General features: G+C 52.5%; 1 pseudogene; it reads left to right on the top strand.

Annotated features, from left to right (window-relative positions):
- Positions 1-843: 843 nt before the first annotated feature.
- LOC136531135 (uncharacterized) lies at positions 844-2,368 on the top strand (annotated as a pseudogene).
- The last annotated feature ends 8,026 nt before the right edge of the window (positions 2,369-10,394 follow it).

Genomic DNA, 10,394 nt, shown 5'->3' with positions numbered 1-10,394 from the left:
TGCCAACATGTCTAAAGAACCCACTAATGCTGCTCCTAATAATCCAGAGGCAGCTGTTGATGTCGAGCCAGATAGAGAACTCGATATATTCGATAGGTCAATTTGTATGGAAGCTGAATTTGATGCCATGGAGCCTATATGTGTGGTTCCTCATGATGATGCAAATGTTCAATTAGAGGCAGAGGCAGCTGCCAACATGTGTAAAGAACCCACTAATGCTGCTCCTGATAATCTAGAGGCAGTTGTTGATGTCGAGCCAGATAGAGAACCCGATATATTTGATAATGCTGAGGAATATGTGGGTGTTGATGATGAGGCCATGTATGGGATTGTGCCGGTTGCTCCTCAATTTGCAAAGCCAACTGACAATTCTAACACTAATGTTAGGGCTGAGCCAACTTATGCTGAGCCATCTGATCCATTCTTCCATGTTGAGGCAGAGGCAGAGGTGGATGATGCTGACCCTCTCGAGGTCCAAGTACTGCATGATCCAAACAACCCAAAAATAGAGGTGGGGTGTTGTTTCCTGATATAGTTGCATTCAGAAAAGCAATAAGGCACTATGTTGTGAACAAGGGGTTTGAGCTTGCTGCTGGGTATAAATCAGATAAGTCAAGATTCATAGCTAGGTGTGCTACTGAGGGATGCCCTTGGAGAATACATGCTTCCACAATTTTTGATAAGAAAACTATATAGGTACATTCTTTGTAGTTGTTATTTTGTATTTGATAAATGTTCTTGTTTCTATTTGCAAAAGCATTACCACGTCTATCTGCCTTTCTGTAGATCAAAAAGCTTCCTTCAGATCACGATTGTCCTACCACCAAGCTTAGAGTAGGGAGAATGGCTTCTTAGGGCTGGTGTGCAGATAGGCTTGGAGATTGGGTAAAGAAGAATCCAACAAAGAGAGCAAAGGAAGCAAAAGAGAAATTGGAGGGTGACTTTGGAATTAAATTAAAGTACTCAAAAGCTTGGTCTGGATTGAAGGTCGCCTTGGATAAAGTTCATGGTACATATGAAGAGAGCTTCCAACTTCTTTTCAATTGGGCTGCTCAACTAAAACAAAGTTCACCTGGAAGTCATGTAGACATAGAGTTAGAGAAGATTGGTAAAAAATATAGGTTCAAGAGGGTTTTTGTTGCTTTGAAGCCAAGCATTGATGGATTCCTAGCTGGTTGTAGACCTTTCATTGGTGTAGATGCATCTTTTTTGCATGGAAAGTACACTGGACAGTTGGCTGCAGCAATAGGTGTTGATGGGCACAACTGGCTGTACCATATAGCATATACTATTTTTTGACTCAGAGACTGAGGATAACTAGACCTGGTTCCTAAAAAATCTGCACAAAGTCATAGGAGACCCACTAGGACTAGTTTTGCGTTCAGATGCTTGTAAAGGACTAGAGAAAACTGTGGGGGTTGTTTTTCCACAAGCTGAAAACAGGGAGTGCATGAGGCACATGTACAACAACTTCATGAAACACTTCTCAGGGGATGTTTTCACTGACCATCTCTACCCTGCAGCTAAGAGCTATACTGACTATATGTTTAAGTGGCATATGAACAAAATTTTTGAGTATGCTCCAGCTGCACTTAAGTACCTTGACCAGCATCATGGTAGAATTTGGTACAGAAGTGCCTTTTCTAAAGAGAGCAAATGTGATTATTTGACTAACAATGTTTCTGAGAGTTTCAATTCTCAGATCAAGCACTTGAAAGGTCTTCTCATCCATGAGTTAGTAGACAGGTTAAGGGAGCTGATAATGGAGAAAAGGTATATTAGAAGGAAGATTGGACAATAGCTGCAAGATGGGATCCTACCAGGTATTTTGAAGGAACTGAATCTTATAAGCACCAATCTGAAGGTTGTCAAGGTGAAAGTTAGTGATGATGACTTTGCTGAGGTGACACTACTTGATGATTGGAACAACCAGAGAAGACATACTGTGGATCTAAAAAATCAGAATTGTTCATGTAGAGAATGGCAGGTAACTGGCAAGCCATGCAAGCATGCCTTGGCATGGATACTGTCTAATAGAGGAATGCAGATAGCTGACTTCGTGCATGAGTGTTACTCAGTTGCTAAGTTCAGAGCTGCCTATGAAGGAAGGGTTGAACCAATGACAGACAGGTCCCAGTGGCTAGAAGTTGATCTTGGGTTCAAGGTTCACCCACCGTTGTTGGGAAGACCAGCAGGTCGGCCAAAGGTGCAAAGGGTTAGGAGTTATCTAGAGAACAATCCCAACAAGAAGAAAGTGAGATGCAAATGGTGTGGAGGTTTTGGACACTTCGAGAAGACCTGCAAGCTTGACATGGTTGGAGAGGATGGTGAAGTTGATAGACCCAACAAAAGGCAAGATTGTATTTGAATTATTTACTGTTATATGCATTTTACTAGTACTGTGGTTTAATGAAAAGTGCATTTACAGGAAGAGGACAGATGATGATGCTGGACCATCCAAAGCTGATGATGCTAGACCATCCATAGGGAATAAAAAGAAGCTTCAAAGAAAAAGACAACTTCTAAGAAGAAAAAAACACCGTTGAAGAAGAAGCAGAAGAAGGATGCTGCTGCTCCTCCAGCAAAGGTTGTGAGAAGCCTGATGGACATGTTCTGTGGAGGACACTGAGACTGATGGTGCATTTCCAGATATTTTGTGACCTTGGTTTTGTAATATAATGTTAGTGAATTGTCAACTACATGCCTTTGATGGCAGCAAACTGTGAACTATGTGCGATCTGTGATGGAAGTGAACAAGTAATATAATGTTAGTGAATTGTCAACTACATGCCTTTGATGGCAGCAAACTGTGAACTATGTGCGATCTGTGATGGAAGTGAACAAGTTGAAATGCTTATGTGAATGGGTGAATTGGATTATTGCCCTTACAATTTTCAGTAGAAGTGCCCAATGTAGATGTGTATACTGTCTAGGAATGTAATATAGTAAAAAATGTACAAAAGTGGACAACAATGTGCCTGTGTCTTCCTTTTTATTGATAAGCATATGCTGAAGCTTATAGGGTGTGTAAATTTTATAAATGCACTGATCATAGGTAGCTCAGATGGTGGGAATGCCTAGAAGCCTCGCTGTGACCAGAACCCTTCGATCGGCTTCTACGACCAATTTGAATGACCTGATCACAGGTACGTACACACAGTTTGCTTACAGTATTTCCTTTCATCCCTATGTTAGTTGTTGAACTGCATTTCACAATTATGAATTCAGAATGGGAGATGAGAACTATGGTTGCAAAAAGCAACCAGTGTCCAGCCATCTACAGAATTATCGCCAAGCAATGCAGGATGCTGTAGACGTCTAGGTTTTTATAGCTAGGAGAGCACTCCTCGGATTAGGGTATGTTTTAGATAGGGTGAATTGGATTCTTGCCCTTACAATTTTCAGAAGTTGGAGATTTCCTACTGAATTTTATTTGATGACAAGAGCATTGCTCAATTAGATGATAGAATGACAAGAGCAAAGCTCAATTATATGACAGCATTGCTCAATTAGATGCTAGGAGAAGTGCCAAGACCTATCAGACCTAAGCATTGGCAAGACCTAAGAATTGGCTACAGCCTCAAGAGCCTAAGCTCTAACATTGCTCAAATAGATAACAGAATGGCAGCAAGGCTGCAAATTCCAAACTCAATTATTAGCAAATAGCTATTGTCATACATCTGATAGGAAAAAGCCACACACACGGCTACATCACTTCCAAATTGTGCTCAGAATACAACCAATGACTACACCTACACACACGGCTACAATAATGACATAGTCCTTCTTTAGAATCTCTACTTGCACCTTCAACTTCGAGACATCATTCACAACATTATCAAGTTTTGCTTTTATTTTATCGAAATCTTCCTTGAACTCTAGAATAGGGTCGATAGACCCATGTCCACCATCTGCACAACTGGGAAGGATCACCTTCTTCCACCAAATTGGATGCTGCTCTGGATTGTGTAGGACATCTTCATACTGCTTCTCGAACATGATGATGCCACATGTAGTTGGGTCGTCCTGCAACCGATGATGTTGTTCGGACACTTGACAAAGGTCTAGCCAAAAGTGGTCTGCTGCTTGCTTCGGATCCATACTAATTTCACCTTGCAGTGTGGGCAGTCCACGATTGGGGCGAAAGACGAGCTCTGGATGCCCCCTGAACTGGAGCCAGCAGCACCTCCTCCCATATACTGACTGCCACTCATCTAGGCAACAACAGGCACCATATGCACATGACAAAGACAGGTGGGCGTCAACGGCGATAAGAAGCAGATGCGCCAAAGGTCGGGCCACGACAACAATGGGGTGTACTAGGGAAAAAAGGAGAAGAATGGGGCACCTCCAATCGCCGTTGCCTTCAATCGCCGGCGTCGCCTTCAATCTACGCGGCCACCGCCTCTCGCCGCGCGGCCGCCTCCAATCGCCGCGCGCCGGCCTCAAGGAGCCACGCGCCTAGCTCCAGTCGCCACGCGTGCCCGCCTCGACCAGCCACCTCCAGTCACCCAAGCGCTAGCCTCCAATCAATGGCTAGGGTTCTTCAATTGAGGTAACGAGGAAGAACATGGGAGAGAGAAACCGGTGAGGGAGATAGAGAGAAGACCGTGGGTTCAATACCCGTTCGGTTGAGTTAAAGATTGATGGGACCCAGGGGCATTTTGGTCCAATACAGAAATACAAGTGCTGCAAGTGGGTCCAAGAAGGCTTCAGACATAGAAAAGGGCAAAGCTCAAGGAGGGCAAGAATATGAAGGGCAAATCTCCAATTCCTCGAATTGTAAGGGCAAATCTCCAACTTCTGAAAATTGTAAGGGCAAGAATCCAATTCACCCTTTGTAGAAAGGATTCTCTTTTGGGTCCTGTTGTTGGAGAAGATGTTGAATAGGTATTAAACCCTTTGCCTGTAGTGCTACCCAAAGTATGAATGGTTCTTATATTATGGGCCTGTTTGCTTGAACTACTTTTCAACCGAGTCAGCCTATTTTAGCTTATTCTTCCTCATAGAACACTATTGTCGGAGACCAAATACTGGTGTCAGTGTTTTGGAACCGGGGGTCCCTCAACCGACGAGTGAATTCATGCTGCGTGCTCCTTATTCCGGATGGTGATGCAAAGAGACACAAGGTTTATACTGGTTCAGGCAGTGAATGCCCTACATCCAGTCTGAGGGGGTGTTCTTGTATTCCTTGCACCGGGGTGCTCGTGGTAGGGGGTTACGAGCTAAGCGAGGGAGGGAGTTCGTCCCAAGTCTCTGCGGAGAGAAATGCAGGTTACAGGGTGAGGCACATTGCCCGTGCGGGTTGTTCCTCTTTTCTTTTTTCCCCTAGAAATGGTACCGGCCACCTCCTTTTATAGCCACAAGGAGGAAGCTAGAAGTACATGAGAAGGCTACTATTTGCTGACGTATTCTGCTCCCTGGAGCAGCGTGGCGTCGTGGGAGTTCCCGTCGGTGTCTAGTCGGTATGGTCCCCAAGGCCGGCGACATGCTGCGCTCCCGTACATTTGTTGACTTGGTGAAGTGCCGAGGCCTGGTGGCTGCTGTAGTCGGTTGTGCTGAGACCCGCTATGTTGAGGCCGAGACCCGCTGTGCTGAGGCCTGCTGTGCCGAGGCCTTTGCAGGTGGCAATGCGGGGTCTTGGCGGCCATCGTCGTAGTTGATTTAGGCGAAACAGTGCGGAACGTGTGTCTACAGGATACGGTACCCTGTATTGTCAGTAAGGGATGGTAAAAAGGCGATTTGACCGTTGTCCCGTCGCTCCTGTCGCGGCGCACTGCCGATTGTGGCTTACATAGTGGGTGCAGCTGGGCGCATTAATTGGATGCGACAGCCTACCAGAGCGACTTTTGAGGCGGAGGCGACGAGGTTGCGGGACGAGCCCAGCCTCGGGCGAGGCGGAGCATGGCCAGTTCACCCGAGGCCCTACCGGGAGTCTCGGGCGAGGTGGAACTCGGTCAGTTCATCCGAGGCCTATCGGGGGTCTCGAGCGAGGCGAAGCGGTCGGTCCGCTGGTCCCGAGGTCATAGGAACTCAGTTCTGACTCCCCATGTCGTGTTCATCCTTGGTGCAGGAGTTTAGGCAGCACAGTAGCCGGTAACCCCTGCACAGTCCCGTCGTGGATGGCAGGGCGCTGACGTGACTGATGTTGGGTCTGCCACTTCGCGGTACTGTGCCGTCATGTGGTTGTTGGAGTGGTTGAGCGCCTTGATTGGATGTGATGTCTAGCCAGAGTAGTCTAGTCAAAGCGGTGGTCGCGGGGCTGGTGGCGAGCCGGTCTCGCGCAAATCGGAGAATCGCAGACCTCGGCGAGGGGGCCTCAGGCGAATCGGAGAATCGGTACTTCTTCTGAGGCCTCGGCGAGGGGACCTCGGGCGAAGGGGCCTCGGCGAGGGGGCCTCGGGCGAAGGGGCCTCGGCGAGGGGGCCTCGGGCGAAGGGGCCTCGGCGAGGGGGCCTCGGGCGAATCAGAGATTTTGGCTGAGACCTCGTTTGTCTTATTGGTTCTTGTTTTTAGGGTCTAAGCAGTTTTTTGGTTTTTGCTTGGGGTACCCCTTTTCTGGTATCCGACAGTAGCCCCCGAGCCTTGGGTGGGAGTGTGAGGCACTCTCCTTGAGGTTTTTTATAGATTTTGTTCCTCAGTGGCTTTTTGTTGGATTTGTTTTGTACTCGTGGTTCCGGTGGGTGCGTGCGAGCGCACCCGCCGGGTGTAGCCCCCGAGGCCCTGGAGGAGTGAATTCATTCTTCTAGGGGCTTTTTTCTTCGTTGAGCAAGGTGCTTTATCGCGTTCGTTAGACCTACGAGAGCGAGTCTGGGTCGTTTGTTTTTAGTTCGGGGTGTGCGAGCCTAGGCCGCTGGGGTCTCGGCAAGGTTGTAGGAAGAGCCCCCGAGCCTCCGCCCGTAGCAAAAGGGCGATCAGGAGTTCCCCTAGCTTTTTAGACGACCCTCGCGCATCCTTTTCGCTCGGAAGGAGGGGTTGTTTGCCGAGCCCTTCGCGTGCGAGCATAAGTCGCTGGGTCTCGGCAAGGTTGCAGGAAGAGCCCCCGAGCCTCCGCCCGTAGCGAAAGGGCGATCAGGAGTTCCCCTAGCTTTTTAGACGACCCTCGCGCATCCTTTTCGCTTGGAAGGAGGGGTTGTTTGCCGAGCCCTTCACGTGTGAGCATAAGTCGCTGGGTCTTGGCAAGGTTGTAGGGAGAGCCCCCGAGCCTCCGCACGGAGCGAAAGGGCGATCAGGGGTTCCCCTGGCTTTTTGTACGACCCTCGCGCATCCTTTTCATTCGGAAGGAGGGGTGGAATGTGTCAGGCTACCCTCGGTGGGCTCGAGCAGTGACACTTTTGGTGAGCTGTTATCGGGTAAGTCCGAGTGGAGGCCCGTGCCCCATTCGTTAGGGGTCGGCTAGTGGTCAAGAGACGCACTCTAAAAAGTACCAGAGGGCTTCTCTAGCGGGTGCCAGGGCCGTTCGGTTGGCCCTGGGGGCTCGGTGCCTCCCTCGATGGGATCCCCTTTAGAGAACTCCTGCTAGTCTCGGACACGACTTAGGGCATCCCAAGCGATCGCTTGCCTGGGCCTCGGCCATGTACGGGCTCACCCATAGTTGTCCTTGACTCTGTTGCCCTGAGGTGGCTGTCGAGGCCTTGGATGGCCCAGCCTTCGAACCTCTGGACCGTAGCGGGCTCGGCGCCCAGTTCCTTAGCTCGGAAGGAATCGCCTGGGGGTATTCCTCTTTCATCGGCTGACAACGGTCGGCACGACTTTTGAGGCGATCTTCTCGGGAGGTGCCGTTGCTGCGCGACGTGGTGTCAGTGGATGGGACATAACTGTCCGCACGATTAAATGTGGAGAAAGTGGGCGCGTGGGCGGAGAAATCTGATATGGATTATATGCACCGGATCTGAGGGAAACTCCCCCGATTTCGTCGCCCAGTGGTTTCGTCTCGTCCCTGCATATATACGCAAAGAGCCTCGCCCTCTCCCTCCTTACCTTTTCCGCATTCGCTTTCGCTGCCTCCGTGCCGTTGCTGAGAGCATAGAGCGCCGGGGAGGAGAAGGGCGAGAGAGAGACTGAAAGAAAGAGAGAGAGAGATTACCGCCGTAGCAGCGTCCTCCACCGGGCAATGGCTGGTGGTCCCGTCATCCTCCTGGCGGATCCCTGGGAGCGGTCTGACGTCACCGAGGAGAAGCTACAGTCGCTCGTGGAGGCCGGTCTCCTTTGCCCGATCACCGACCCCGATGAGCCGGAGTGGATCGCTCCGGGGAACGAGTCGGAGCCAAGGCCGCGTGACGGCTACATGGTGAGCTTCGTCGTCTTCCACGAGCGAGGCCTCGGGTCGCCGGTGGATCAGTTCATGCGGGCGCTCCCACACTACTATGGCGTGGAGCTTCACAACTTCAGCCCCAACTCCATCGCGCAGGCGGCCATCTTCGTCGCCGTCTATGAGGGGTACTTGGGGATCGCTCCCCACTGGGAGCTGTGGCTCCACTTGTTCCGAGCGACGTTCACCACCAAGCCGGGGGGAACGAAGGGGGCTCGGAAGGTGCTGAGGGCCGGCGGCTGCACTCTTCAGGTGCACCAAGACTGGCAGTCCCTCTACGTCCTAGCCCAGCTGTCATCGTCCAACCGTCATTGGTATGACAGCTGGTTCTACCTCCGCAACGACGACGGAGGACTTCCCCCTTATACCGGGCGGGTTGTAGAGAGTCAGCCAGAGAAATGGGGATACGGCGTCATCAAGGTCAATCAGCCTAGGCTGGAACCGCTCTTGAGGGCCTTGGGGAAGCTGTGTGACTGCGGCCTTTCGGCGGCCGTGGTCGTGGCGGCTTTTCACTGCCGGAGGGTGCTGCCGCTGATGGCTCGGCGGCGGCAGCTGTTCGAGATGACCCCGAGCGATCCGATCGCCGGTAACAAGATGTCCGCCTTCGCCCTTACCGACGACGAGACCCTGCGTCGGGTGAGAGAGACGGTAGACGGGAAGCCAAAGATTGACGATTTGATGCCGTTCCCGATGCGCCCGTCGCGGGGGCACATTTCACTGGTAAGTTGGATGTTGCCGAGGCTTTCGCGGCCTTCTTGTTTTTCGCCTTTTTTGTCTGTTGTCTTACTTTGTCGTTCCCACAGGGGATAAGAGACGTGCGAGACTCCCCGCCGCCCGTTCCCGAGGACGCCCGGCGGCAAGCCATGAATAGGGCGCGCGACGAGGAGCAGAAGAAGAAGAAAGATGCCAAGGAGGCGAAGCGCACGAAGAAGCTCCTCGCGCGCGAAAAGCTGGATGCCCATCGCCGGCGTTAGAAGCTCGATGGTCTCCCGTTGGAGCCGTCTCCCTCGTCGTCGGTGTCGGATTCTTCGGGCGATGGTGGCGGGCGCGAGGTGGGGACGGCTTGCCTAGAACACCTTCCCGACATTAGGGAGATGGTGCCCGGGGCGCCGGCAAAGAGCCTGACGCTCCTAGGAGGAGGAGGTGTCCCGGGGCCGGTGGCGGCCTGTCCCGGGGCCGAGGCCGACATGCCCGTGGCGCGGGTGTCGGAGGAGCGTGCCGTCAGCCCGATGGGCTCGACGGTGGAGGTGGAGCGAGCGATGGTGGGGGCGACCCCATTGTCTCCGCGAAGGGTCGAGGAGGTGCCAGGGTCCGGCGGAGGCCAGCTGGCACCGGTGGACACAGAGGCCGTGCTGCTGCTGCCACCGCCGCCGTTGTAGAGGAGGCTGGCGGTGTCGAAGCGGCTGCATCCCCGTTCGCGGTAAGCGTCTTTTTCTGGTGGAGTCCATAGTACTTCTTGTTTGCCCCTTGGTCGCATGCTGACCTTGGGAGTGTCTTTGCTTCCAGCTAGAAGCATCCGGTGGAAGATCCTGCCTTGGCGCCCCATAAGGCGCTCAAGGTGAACGTTAGCTCCTCCGCCCATCAGGCAGCGGAGGCGCAGGCTGGCGTGCAGCGTGGCGCGGCGTCTGGCAGGGCCGTTTCGGAGGAGGTGGCTGCCCAGGAAAAGGGTGCCGAGGCGGCCGCGGAGCGAGTGGAGGACGAGGACGCCGGGGCCATTGAGGGTGAGGCCGGAGCCCCCAAGACCTCCGAAGTCAGGGCGGTGGACGCCGGGGCCACCGAGGTAGAGATGGCGGAGGCTAGAGCCCCCGGGTCCGTTGAGGCCGAGGCGATGAAGATGGAGACGGAGCAAGTTTTGGCGCCGCCCCTGGTTCAAACAATCTCGTCTGATGATTCCTCCCATGGGAAGGAGGCGGCGGACGTCGAGGCGGCCAGTACCACGGAGCAGCCAGTCCCAGGTCCCGCCGAGGGGAGTTCGGCCCTTGTCCGGCTACGGCCCGAGCCCCGTGGGTGGAACTTCCCGCGTGTTTTCTGGCGGGACCGGGCTAACCCTGAGGGGGAGCCCGTGTTCGCCCTTGAAGATATC

The sequence above is a fragment of the Miscanthus floridulus genome, unplaced genomic scaffold (assembly GCF_019320115.1).
Source record: "Miscanthus floridulus cultivar M001 unplaced genomic scaffold, ASM1932011v1 fs_286_2_3, whole genome shotgun sequence".
In the NCBI taxonomy this organism is placed as follows: Eukaryota; Viridiplantae; Streptophyta; class Magnoliopsida; order Poales; family Poaceae; genus Miscanthus; species Miscanthus floridulus.
The sequence above is the reverse complement of the archived record's forward strand: the minus strand, read 5'-3'. Positions and strand labels throughout refer to the sequence as shown.